Source organism: Micropterus dolomieu, linkage group LG20, assembly GCF_021292245.1.
Source record: "Micropterus dolomieu isolate WLL.071019.BEF.003 ecotype Adirondacks linkage group LG20, ASM2129224v1, whole genome shotgun sequence".
NCBI classification, from domain to species: domain Eukaryota; kingdom Metazoa; phylum Chordata; class Actinopteri; order Centrarchiformes; family Centrarchidae; genus Micropterus; species Micropterus dolomieu.
The window spans coordinates 36,742,088-36,753,508 of record NC_060169.1 but is presented as its reverse complement, the minus strand read 5'-3'; positions in this window follow the sequence as shown (position 1 = coordinate 36,753,508).

Genomic DNA, 11,421 nt, shown 5'->3' with positions numbered 1-11,421 from the left:
GGTAGCTGGAGAAGAAGGTGGAGAACAAGAATCTCTGGCCTGTCCCAGACCAAAGACAGCACGCTGGGGCACAATAATTGGTTGTTTGGTTTGTTGTACTGTACAGCACACTAAGGAATAAAAAATGTGTGCAAATGTTTACATTAGTAATTTCCCATTTCTTGTGTTCATCATGTGAAAATGTTTTTGAAGGGGGAATCACAAGCAACATTACTTATAACCAGTTTTTGTAGGGTTGTTTTGAATTTTTCTCACCAGTGTGTAAAACAGTGTTGTAGTGAGTGTGTTTTTGAGAGCTTGTGTGTCATGTCTGAGGGCAATGGTTTTCAGCAAGATTAAATGGTTTTGAGTGGAGAGCTTCATTTTGACCTGAAAATAGGACGTTTGAAGAACTGGGTGAGAAGTTATGGATTTGTGTTTAGAGTTTTGAGAAAAGAGGCATCATTTCAAGAAATGTGTTTAAGCAATTGGGAAAAACTGTAAGATTTTGGTCATTTCGCATTTAAGGAAATACTATTAAAACATATTAAGCTTATATTAAAAACTCACTTTTAAACTACATTTAGTCGTTTCAGCTGCACCACAATCATTTCTACATCTCCAACATTACTGTGACAGGAATGTTCCATCAGGGAGACTAAACACAACATGACAGATGATTGTTCATTGATCAGTTACAGCTTTATACAGATTAGTTTGATTTAAACGGTGATCACTGCGATAATGTAAACCACTCTAAATGTTTCAGTGCAACTGTTGCCAACCTGACAGCTGCATAATGTCCACAGAGAAAGACACTGCAACCTATAGATTTTATTCTGTGCTGAGGATAAATCCACAATGTCCAGAGATCTGTCTCTTTCCTTACATCGATGACAGATCGATCATAAAAGTGGTCATGTTAAAGGTCATGTTTGGGTTACAAACTAATATCTAACCAGGATTTCGATGTTTCTAAAGACATAGACCTCTGCAAATGAATGCACCCCCTATGTGCTCTGATATCGGCAGTATGAATGAGAAAATTATACAGCGTGTCCAACAGCTGCTTCAGGCTCCACAGGAGGGGAGGAGTCAGAGGGAAACTCAGAGTTTGTTGAAGTAAACCTCCTTCGAGGAGGTTAGCTTCACAGCATCAGTTGCCGGAGTTACTGATCTCGGGTTTATCTCAGTCTCTGAAACAGAAAACCCAGAGTTTCCCTCATCTCAGGCTTAACATACTCAGAGTTTTCAGAAAAACCTGCTTTCTGAAACAGGGCCCCGGTTGCTCCATGCATGATTTCTGTCACCATTCATCTGTCATTCCAGCTATTTTTCTGGGTTTTCTTTTTGTTTCCACCTTCCTTGATGGTTGTATGTGTGTTTGTGTGTGGGCGTGTTCTACACCTCTTGGCACCTGTTCCTCCTCCACACCTGCTGGCAATCTGCTTATCAAGCCTCCTGTTCAAATCTCCAAACTCCTTGTTTCCTGTCATTAATCGCCACATTGCTGCTATTTTGCTGACAATTTAGTGAGTTCCAGTGTCATGGCTCGTGTGCCATCCACCATTGAACTCTGCTTCAGCCAACATCACTTCATTCAGCAATCATCTCCACTGCCTGCCTGCTCCCACTGCCAGCCAAGCTTCTCTATTACCCAGCCACACCTTTTTGTCATGAAAATACTTTTTATCTTAACATCTACCAGTGGGTTTGTGTCTGCTCTTCCATTGTTTTTCTATGACTTTTGGTATTATCACTGTTGGGTGAAAATTTCTGTCACCCTTGCACTCCTTATTGTTGAGTTGCTTTTTGATTTTGCCAGTATAAACATTTGTGTCATTCTATTGTTGCAATCATTGAAAATTGATAAGAAAGTTTTGTTATCAAGTGGAAATACCTAGCTTACTGATGTGTGGGTGTGCTGTCTCAGTATTATTTTACACCGATTGTTAAATCACATAAATCTTATCGTGACGATAAGAAAAACAAGGTATTGTAACAATGTTTTCACTGAAGGCTTTCAGAAATGTTTCCGTTGTCTCTTTGTCATAGGCAACAATAGCATGCTAACCGACAGGATTTTACTGGTCATTAGTCAAAATGCGCTGTCAAACTACAGTTGTAGTAGACATTAATGATATGTGAAATGTGAAACGTCATCACGCTTCTGCTGCACATCCATGATAAAGAGGGATCAGAGGGGACAATGTCTCATGATAGCTGCAGAAAACTCTATTTGAAAGTGAAAGGAAACTTGACACACAGATTGCTCACTGACCCTGACCTTTGATGCTGAGTTTTATGTCCCTGCTGTAAACAAATGAATGTCATGTGCTTGCTTGAGTTTTGAGTGAACTTTTGTACCGTGGGTGTTATAATGAATTATAAGAATACTTAACTGTTACAAGATAAAGCATTTTTAATCATATCAAACCCAACAGGAACAGTAAAATGTGCATGTCTTGGATATCAATAACATTTAAAACATACAATCATATGGTTAAATGCGTACATTACTGCAGGCGCTGCAACTATCCGTTCAATTTCAATCTCTCTCCCATATAACCCTCACCTTTAAGCATAACATTTAATATAAGCAATAATATAACTTCCCTTAAAGTAAACTGGACAACACTACATTTGTTGAAGAATTATCAATTATAGTTGTTTAAATGTCTGTCTGTCTGTTGTCTGTACATGACGAAGTGACATTGATTTGTATTGATTTGCCATGTAACATAAATTTCAGTTGAGGCATGTGGGATCTGTTTGCTTACATTGTTTTTCTCTGTTTGCTCTGCTGCCTACAGTCACCTGTTGGATTTTCCCCTAACACACTGCAGATGGAAGGTGACCACTTTAATATAATGGTAATGGGCCATTCATCACCTATAACTGCTTGACAGAGGAAGTTTGCTCAGGGCGACGGCAGCATCCTCATCTCATGGTTGATAAGACCTAAGACCCTGTGAAGCGTCACACAACACCTGGCCATAAAGACAAGGAGACCAATATTCTGATGCTACATAATATTAAGAAACATCATCTGCGCTCACTGGCCACCTTATCAGTTACACCTGTACAATCTTATGCTATTTATTTATAACACCTATGGCTACCTCTACATTTATGAAGTTTCTGATGTTGATTTTTGGTGATGCTATTGGAAATGTGTAAACTAAATTATGTGTTTATTACTGAGGTCATAAAGGTGGTGATGTACTGGACTACATTATATTGAGAGGGGTTTACTATTTTTTGGAATTAATCTCAAACAAGGTCGAGGGTTGTGGGGTAGGGATTGAGGTGTGGTGGATGATGGGTGCAGGAGTGAAGAGGAGACCTTCTGCTGGCTAGAAGATGTCTGGGAGATGTCTCTTTATCTCTTCAGGTGGAATTGTGCACTTGGGCGTTTCTTATGACGTTTAGATCATTGCAAATGTAAGTAAGGTATGCAGGTGAGGACCAGCAACCAAGAATTGCCTGGAGGTCGTAGATGCGTCTCCGATGCCACAGTGTGGCCACTGTCCCTTGTGGCAGACTGGACCGGTTGGTTTTGCTGCATTTGATAGATGAGTGTGTCCGCAAGCGGACTGGATGGAAGCCACGGTGACGTGTCGACTCGGATGTTGGTGGAGGTTGGAGGCATTAAGCTCTGAGCAGTGCAGGAAACCATAAAATGCCAGTAGAATTCAGTAGGATTCTAGGACTCTGTCTGCGGATGGTGTCAGATAACCCGAATGGAGGGTCTGGTTGGAGCGGGCTAGGATGTCTGAAGTGAGGGGCAGACGTTTTGGCAAGGGATGTGGTTAGGCCTTGTGGAGGCCTTTGGTTAGCATGCTAATATGTGAGTGGGACAATGTGCCCCTGTGGACAATTTGGTGAAGAAGTTAATTCCGCTGATGTAGACCTGTATGGTGGAAGATTGGAATTGGTAAAAGTGATGAAGCTCAAGGGTGATGACAGGAATGGAATGCTGTGGGATGCATGTAAGCCTTTGAAACAGTTCCGTCCGGTCAGATAAGAAGAATATCTGCAATAATTACTGGGTGCATTTTGTAAATGGTGGAATAAGGATAAAGGGATGACAATTCAGGCGGCTATTTGGCTGAGAACCTACTGCTGCTGTAATAGCCGCCAAAGCCGACAGAAGGTGCAGTGTCTATGAAGAGCTGAAAGTCTTTGGGCTTGGTAACGTTGTCATCATGGAAGAAGGAGATGCCGAACAAGGGCAAAAGAAAAATGGTGCCACAGTTTTAGCTCCATCTTGCATGCAACATCTAGCATGACATGGTCATGGAGAGATGGGACAGAGGCAGCTATGGAAAGGAGAAGCGACAGGAAGGATTGACCTTTTAGGATGATATGGGTGGCATAAATGAAGTGTCCTAGTAGGGAGAAGTTGGTGTGCAGGAAGGAAATTAGAAATTAGTATGAAAATCCGGTGGATTTTCTCAGAGGGCAAGGATGCCTGGATGGATACTGAGTCGAGGGTGATGCCCAGGAACTCCAGTAACGTGTTGGGACCTGTTTTCTCTGGGGAGTGAGGGACTCCGAGTTCATAAATGTACTGCAAAGTAGTATGTGCCCTTCCACTCCAAAGATGTCAGTAGCTGGGATGGATGGGAAGGACTTTGAATGTGCTTGTGATATCTGCCTTAAATAGCCAGGCTCCTTGCCCTGCGGTGTGGATGAGGGAGATGGTGTGATCAATTATTGAATATTGCATTAGATCGTCGAGGCTGTTGATGCTTGGAGCGGTGGAGCTGTGTGGGGAAGAGAAGTCTATGATTAGTCTCTTTTTCCCGGAATATTTCTTAGTGGCTATGACAATCAGACTTACTCTGAATGTGGGAAACGGTGGGCTGGGAAATGTGCCTATCATAAAAGTTTCTTTGACTTTTTTAGGGTTGGTGATGGCTGACTGCAAGTTGTGGCATGTATAGTTCACTAAGTGCAGTTTTGTTCTTTTCTAGAATGTGGAATCATTGGCGTTTTAGCCTATATGTAAATATTTACTGTGGACTATACTGTGGTCTGTTTTTTACTTTGTTGATGAATTCACCATCTGTGTGGTTCTTTAAGTCTGTGGCGAGTGCAAGGATTTGGATGGGGGTGCCACATGCTGTGCTTGGTTGGGTTGGGGGTACAGGTTAAGTGCAATTTATACTTCTGCGTCAAATCGACAGCGTAGCCTCTGTGTAGCCCCCTACCCTACGCCGTCACCTACGCCGTTGCCTGACGTGCACCTCCTCAAAAATGTAACTACACGTCGAGGCGACGTGGACTGGTGTAATTGCAGATCGACGGACACACGGACGCACAAGTATAAGTAGCTGCACACGTAGACCCAAGCAGGAGTATAAATCAATCTTTAGTCTGGCGTGGGCTCTGCCACAAAAAGAGCATATGTGGAGGTTGAAGCACTGCAACCTAGGTCAGTGAAATTGTTGCAAATCATCCTCCCGGCCTGGTAAAGGACTGTAAAGGATGTGATGGCGCGCTGCAAAGGTTGCAGTTAAGGGAGGGTCGTGCTGCAAAAATGCTGCAATATAGCTCTGATTCTAGTATTCCCCAGTATGTGCTTTGGTTAAACTGCTGCTAGAGTCTGGCAGATTGAGATGAAAAGAGGACAGGATAAGTACAAAAACTATTCCCGCCGAACCCCAAGGCCAGATCTAGGATCAGGAACAGGTAATCATCCAGCTCTGACCTGCGGTTGGGGAAAGCTGAACAGATGGTGTCAACGTACAAAGATAAAGAGAAGGCCAATTTTGCTGGTTTTAGTTCCTTGGAGTGGGTAGTAAGTGGTTGTTTGACTTTGATAGGGCCAAGAGTGACAGTGTATGTGCAGTTGCCTGAACGTGGGTGACACGGGGGACGGTCAGGTTGGTGCCGTGCAGCACACCGGAGGAGCTGGCTAAGGTGAAGTTATGGGTGGAGCTATGGAGAACAGGGGTGCATGAGAGGAGGGAAAAGTGACATTCGATGCATGTGGAGAAGGGGGAGTTGGGTAGGGTAGGAGGTAAAAGAATAGGCCGGAGGAAAAGTTTGGCCATTGGCGCTGCCATGTATCACTTGTGTAGTTGCGGTCTGAGTGGCTGTGGTAGCCGGTATTGATGTAAGAAGAGCTGATGAGGCCAAAGGAGATGGGATAAGAAAAGTAGGAACCAGGGAAGAAGAAAGGAAGCTGGAATGAAGGAAACCATGTGCTCGGGTTGTTAGTGAAGCTTGAGAAGGGATGTGAAAGAGTTTGGGTTGTATCAGGTTTTGACATGACCTGGCCCTCTGTGAAGGCTGATGTGGGATAGTACTGAGATTCTTTTGCTGTGGGACATGCCACGGGGCATTGACGTTGCCCCGGACCGAAGTAGCACTGGTGACCCAGAAGTGCTGGGGAAGCTCTGTCTTAGAGAGTTGTGTGTTGTAGCAAGTCCTTATACCATAAAGTTTTGCTTATTTGTCGGAGTGGTAGAAGGAGATGTTTCTCTGGTTGAGTGCTTGTTTGAGCAAGATTCACTGTCCACCTGGAAATTTTTGGAGTAGGGTGACAGTCGGAGCTTTGGCTCTGTGGATGCGGGTAGCGATAGCTTCACTTGTCGTTTAAGCGCCTGGACCTTGAGCGGGCCGGCGAAAGGCTGCTGAAAGTGGCTGCATGCTCGGAGCATCAAAGCTGGGATCTCCCCCTGGAGCTGCTGGGAGGTGAAGGTCTGACAGTTTACGGGCTAAGAGCGGACGACGTTACAGACAAAATTGTTCAGGAGAAGAAGAAGATTTCAGGAGTCAGTTGCTCGTTGAACATGTCGCTCTCCGATGGATTGAGTGGCAGTTCTGGATCCATTGTTGGAGATAAGGGATTTTGTTTTGTTTGTTTTTTGGAATAGGAAGATTGTCACAGCTCACGTGAAAGCTGAGTCAAGGGGAGGTGAACAGAAAAGGTTTGCTTAAGGACTTCGTGAGCGGAAATGGGATGAGTTCAAGCCATTGTCTTAGTTCCCTGATCTAGTTTATAAAACTTAATTTTACATCTGCATATTCCAGTATGTCCATCTGCATTGTGTGTGTGCAGATGCTACAGTAGAGGGCTGGTTGCCAGTCATGTCAGCAGACAAAGGCGACCAGCAGGACAGTTTCTGGGGAACAATAGACATGGGTCTGGTCGACGTGGACACACACACATATGCAAAATTAAAAGAGTTTGAAACGCGCCATCATTTTTGCTGTGACAAGTGATGAGTGTCTGGGTCTGAAACATTTGGTGCATATATATATATATATATAGAGAGAGAGAGAGAGAGAGAGAGACTGAGGCCTTGATGAGTATGGCATTGAGAACATGATGGTTCATTTTTACTGGCCCCAGTGGCCTTGAGGTTACAGGAATACAGAAATAAAAGTGTGTAGCTTCATATCACCACACACGTAATTAGACCCTTTCACATAAAGCTGAACTTTCTCACAGTGTATATGCAGTTTTTGCATATGAGCGTGATGCTGATCCGCTGACCACATGGCTGATGACTCTGATGATCCCACACTGTTTCCCTTCAGCTAATTGAGCTGCATCCCATTTGGTGTGTGTGACTGAGCAGCATGAAGCTGAAGTATGACTCGCTTATGAATACATGCACACTTACAATGTCCAGCCTGCCTGCCACCTGCCGAGCATCAGCCTGCTGCAGGTCTCATATCCAAGGCATGTGGGGCCATTATGCACATGCACATACACACACAACCCAATACTGTTGACAACAACAAATAAAACCAAAGCTTCAGACTCACCTCAAATTTAAGCTTCTCTGTCTCTGTCTCTGTCTCTCTCTCTCTCTCTCACATACACACACACATACATTTGCCCCCTCTTTGTAGACAGCCCAAATCTGCTTGACCAGCACCCCAATTAACCCTATGACATTGTGTGTGTACAATAAGAGTGTTTGTGTCCTCAATCTGTCCATCGGGTGATTTTTGAAGGATATGCCCAGCAATGTGTGTGTGTGTGTGTGTGTTTGTTAGAGGTGTGCATCTTCATTGGTCTCAAGATTCGATTCGATATCTCGATGCACCACCCATAGGGGTGGGAATTTCTAGGCACCTGATAACGATTATGAGGGCAACGACGCAATTGTAAAAGCAAAGTATTTATAACAATCTAACTAAGTAGGTAGAAATGAAATGCAGCTATTTAATGTAGCTAAAGTTACATAGCCTTATTACATTATTACAGCATTATTACTGATCTGCTATATTCATTTCTGATGCTGCTGTGATTAGAATAAATTCCGATACGGGTTGAACTATGCACTTTACAATGCTCCAGCCACATCATGTTCACCCTGCCTAAATAGATCTGCTCTTTTTTTGTCTCGTCTCGTGTAGTTACATGTTTGTGTCTTGTAAATTGATTATTGTGATCTTGTATTGAGCACCATGGGCCTTGAGCAACGGCATTTCATTCATTGCTCAGCCAAAAAACGTGTTGCTCAGCTTCCAGACTGCAGCCTGAAGAGGAGATGTTAGCCAGCGCTAAACGCCTTCACTTTTCCAGCAGTTGGAAAAAAACAGACAGACTTTAATTATTATTTACTGCCAGACTGAAACCTAGCACTCATCTTTTCCTCTGCTCCGCTCGCTTTCACCGTCACTTTCTGCCGCCTGTCACATGACTGTACTTTGAAGAATGAGGAGTGGACGCTAGCTAAGAGCAACCGTGCTGCACAGTGTGCGTGTAAAAATCATCAGTTGCATCATTGATTTTATTGATCATGTGAAAGTTTAGTAGCAGCAGTCACTCATTCAGCAGTTGAATGCCTTGCCGAAAAGGGAGAACACGTCTCCGTTGTGTGCACAGCACAGACGGTGCGGTGCTGCACTTCTGCATTTCCGAGTTCTATCTTTTTTGTTCCATCAGCATTACGTTATCATTTAACCTCTAGATAATCAATTATTGACATTTGTGAATCGATTCAGAATGATCCATGTCCACATCGCGATACATCGAAAAATCTATTATTTTTCACACCCCTGGTGTGTGTGTGTGTGTGTGTGTGTGCTGGTGGGGGTACAACACTGAATGGGTCAGGATACCATATGAATTTTGGGAACCAAATGCAAGCTAACCATATCAAAGCATCATTACAGCAGTACGGACATTATTAATAGTTAATATTTTCCAAATTGTTATATTACTAAGTTTCCCTCCCTTTGTTTATAGGCTTTTGGGTTTCTAAATACATGTCTCAGTCAAACCATATATTGTTATTTTAAGAATATATTTTATGTCATTTGAGTTTAGTTTTTTGCCTGTACGTGTGTGTGGACGTTACTAATGATTTGAGAAGCAGGTCAGCTCTGCAAGAAGACAGAGGCCTCCTAGTGAGGAGTCTCATGATGGCCACGCTTCAGGACACAAACACACACACAAGTAAGTTGATCAAGTATATGCAATGAGGTCAGGGAAGTGTGTGGGGAGAGAAGGATGGCAAGGCGATGAGGGGGTGGGGGGATGCTCTTACTTTTTTCCATGGATCCATATTGTTCTTCAGTAGTGACCACAGACTGGACACATGCCTGCCATTTGGGCAACAGGTGGTCAGCCATGTTTTGCTGTGATCAACAGACAGTGTTGAATAAAATGTGGTGCCACTGTGATGAACAGAGAATGATTTGGTTTGGTGTTGAACAAGCTGTGCAAGATCATGACTCATTTAGACCCATTGACTGCCCCAGATTTTTAAAAATTATTAAAGATTAAAGATTATTACAAGGTAGAAGTGTGAGTGACCACAGCATTTACTTATGAAAGTCAAGTCAGAGTGTATCAAATCAGATCTGGTTCTCCAGACCCCCAGAGACCCCCAAAGCCAAAGATTTACTCTCCGTCAGTAAATTGTAAAAATGTAAAAAGATAGCTTTTTGCAAGATCAATAGATTTGAAAGTGTACTACTTTTTACTTTTGATACTTATATAAATAAATAGCTTGGCTGTGCATGGTTAATCACAGTTTATAGTGCCTAGCTCTGCTCCATGTCTGAGTAATTGACTGAGATCGTGTCATCGAGTTATTCCCTCTTAACTTAGATGAAACAGCTGAGAGAGGCCTGGGGAGTTAACCAAAATCCAAAGTGTAATCATATAGGTGTTTAGAAGTGAAAATGTCCATAGGGGAAAAGGATTAATGTGAAGGAAAACATACATTTTCTCTCTGAGGGGTGGGATGTCCGCCAAGCATCAACAGAACAGTATATAGCCCATGCCCTTATTGGAAGATATGTCAGATGTTGCTTTCATGACTCGGTCACCCAGTTCTATCCAAAGAATGTAGTCAGACTGCATTATATCCAGCCCCTACTAAAAGAGAAAATTCAGATCATTCAAATATTAGATTGCAGTTTTTTTTACAACCGCTAACATCCCTTTGCCCAGTCTGTAGTCATTTTCAAAACTCTAAACACAGTTAGCCCCAAATCTGTTTGTTCACACCATACCATTAACACAATTCATGTTGTTTACACAGAATATGCAGTCAATTAACCCATTTCTATTTCTAAATGCTAAGCTTTTCTTTACATACAAGCTTACCCAATACCAAAACTATGTGTTATTTACAAATGCTTAAACACAACATGTCAGAAATGAAGACATCGTTTTCAAAACCTTAAATAATTTATAAAGCCTCTACTTCTGCTACAATAGCAGCTCAAAATCTGTATTGAACTGATCATTGAAACATTGAGGAATAGCTCATTTATTGTAATTTGGGTAAAATAGATCAACCACAGCTAATTCCAGTCTCAACCAGAGACATATGCAGGTGTTTGAAGTTCAATTACATACACAATGTAGAAAAAAAGGGGACTTTCTGGAGTTAAGTTTATCAAATGTGGATACAGAACATTAAAGAAGAGTAGAGAAAGAAACAATAATGTCTGAACAAGGGTGAAGAATAGTTGGACCGGGGAGAGGAAAAGGGCCAGGGAAGAGTAGCTGAACCAGTAAGTGTTTCTATCCAGGTGCATAGTGAGAGATGGCATTAGATGTGATGTGGATGTGAACATGTGGCCAAAAGCAGAAGATAATAGGGATTAGAACAGGACAGGCATTTTTGTTTTTATCCCTTCTGTGCAATTGTGTTTTTTTTTTCAATGTAATTGTGTATTTACATTTACTCATTTGGCAGACACTTTTATCCAAAGCGACTTACATTTGACAAAAAACATACAAGCATCAGTACAGTAAGAGATCTACAAGTGATAATAAACACTAGTAAGAGCTATTAGCATGCCCAGCATCAATAAGGTAAATGCTTAGGGAAAGAAGTAAGAGTTAACGAATAGTGCAATCAATACAAGAGAATTGTAAGGAGATAAAAGAAGAAGAGCACAGGAAGTGCAGAGGTTGGGGGTTCGAGGAGTTATAAGAGGAAGCGCTCTCGAAAG